Raw genomic sequence first — 1,953 nt, forward strand, 5'->3', positions numbered from 1 at the left:
ATCTATCGTAGGACATTTTGGTTGCTTCCATGTCCTGGCCACTGTGAATAATGCTGCTATGAACATCAGTATGTAAATATCTTTTTGGATATGGATTTTCAAGTGTTTGAAGTGAATACCCAGTAGAGGGATTGCTGGATTATATGGTAGATCAATTCTTAGTTTTTTGAGGAACCTCCATACTGTTTTCCATAGCGGCTATACCAATTTGCAGTCTCACCAGCAGTGTAGGAGAATTCCTATTTCTCCACATCCTCTCAACACTTGTTATTATTTGTCCTGTTGATAACAGCTATTCTAATAGTTATGAGATGGTATCTCATTGTGATTGTAATTTGTATTTCCCTAATAGCTAGTGAAGTTTAGCATCTTTTTATATATTTGTTAGGCATTTGTATGTCCTCTAAGGAGAAGTGTCTGTTCAGGTCTTCTGCCCATTTTTTTGATTGGGTCATTTGTTTTTTGTTGTTGAGTTGTATGAGTTCTTTGTATGTTTTGGATATTAGGCCCTTATGGGAGGCGTTGCTTGCAAATATATTTTCCCATTCGAATGGTTATCTCTTTACCTTGTTCAAGGTTTCTTTTGCTGTGCAGAAGCTTTTTAGTTTGATGTAGTCCTGTCATTTGTTTTTGCTTTCACTTCTCTTGCCTTTGAGGTTAAATTCATAAAATCTTTAAGTCCAAGGTCCTTGAGTTTAGTTCCTATGTTTTCTTCTATGCATTTTATTGTTTCAAGTCTTATGTTCAGGTCCTTAATCCATTTTGAGTTAATTTCGGTGTGTAGTGATAGACAACAGTTTCAGATAGTTTCATTCTTTTGCAGGTGGCTTTCCAGTTTTCCCAGCACCCTTTATTGAAGAGGCTTTCCTTTCTTCAAAGTATGTTTTTGGCTTTTTTGTCGAAAATTATTTACCCAAATAAATATAGGTTTACTTCTGGACTCTCAATTCTATTCCATTGGTTCGTGTGTCTGTTTTTCTGCCAATATCATGCCTTTTTGAATATTGTTGCTTTGTAGTATAATTTGAAGTCGGGCAGAGTGATGCTTCCAGCCTCATTCTTTTCTCTCAGGATGGCTTTGGCAATTCAGTGTCTTTTGTGCTTTCATATGAATCTGATGATTTTTTGTTCAATTTCTTTAAAAAATGCCGATGGGATTTTGATGGGGATTGCATTAAATTGTATTATGCTTCAGGTAGCAAGGTCATTTTAACTATGTTGATTCTTCTAATCCAAGAACATGGAATATCTTTCCATTTCTATGTATCTTCTTCGATTTCTTTTAATAGGGTCTTATAGTTTTCATTATATAGGTCCTTCACATGTTTCGTTAAATTTATTTCTAGGTATTTTATTCTTTTTGTTGCAATTGCAAAAGGAATTATTTATTTTTTTCCACTTCTTTTTCTGACATTTCATTATTAGAGTACAGGAACGCTACAGATTTTCGAACATTGATTTTGTATCTAGAAACTTTACTGTATTTGCTTATTGTTTCTAGTAGTGCTCTTGCGGAGTCTTTAGAGTTTTCTATGTAGAGAATCATGTCATCCACAAATAGTGACAGTTTGACTTCTTCATTTCTTATTTGGATGCCTTTTATATCTTTCATCTGATTGCATTTGCTAGGACCTCCAATGTTATACTGAATAAGAGTGGCGATAGTGGACAGCCTTGCCTTGTTCTTGATCTTAGAGGGAAGGTTTTTGGTTTCTCACCATTAAGTATAATGTTGGCTGAGGGCTTGTCATATATGGCCTTTATTATGTTAAGGTACTTTCCTTCTGTACCGATTTTGTTAAGTGTTCTGATCGTAAATGGATGCTGTATCTTGTCTAAGGCTTTTCCTGCATCTATTGATATGATCATATGATTCTTACTTTTTAATTTGTTTATGTGATGTATCACATTAATAGATTTTTGTACGTCGAACCATCCCTGTGCCTCTGGGAA

This window comes from Pteropus medius, unplaced genomic scaffold (genome assembly GCF_902729225.1).
Source record: "Pteropus medius unplaced genomic scaffold, Ma_sr-lr_union100, whole genome shotgun sequence".
In the NCBI taxonomy this organism is placed as follows: Eukaryota; Metazoa; Chordata; class Mammalia; order Chiroptera; family Pteropodidae; genus Pteropus; species Pteropus medius.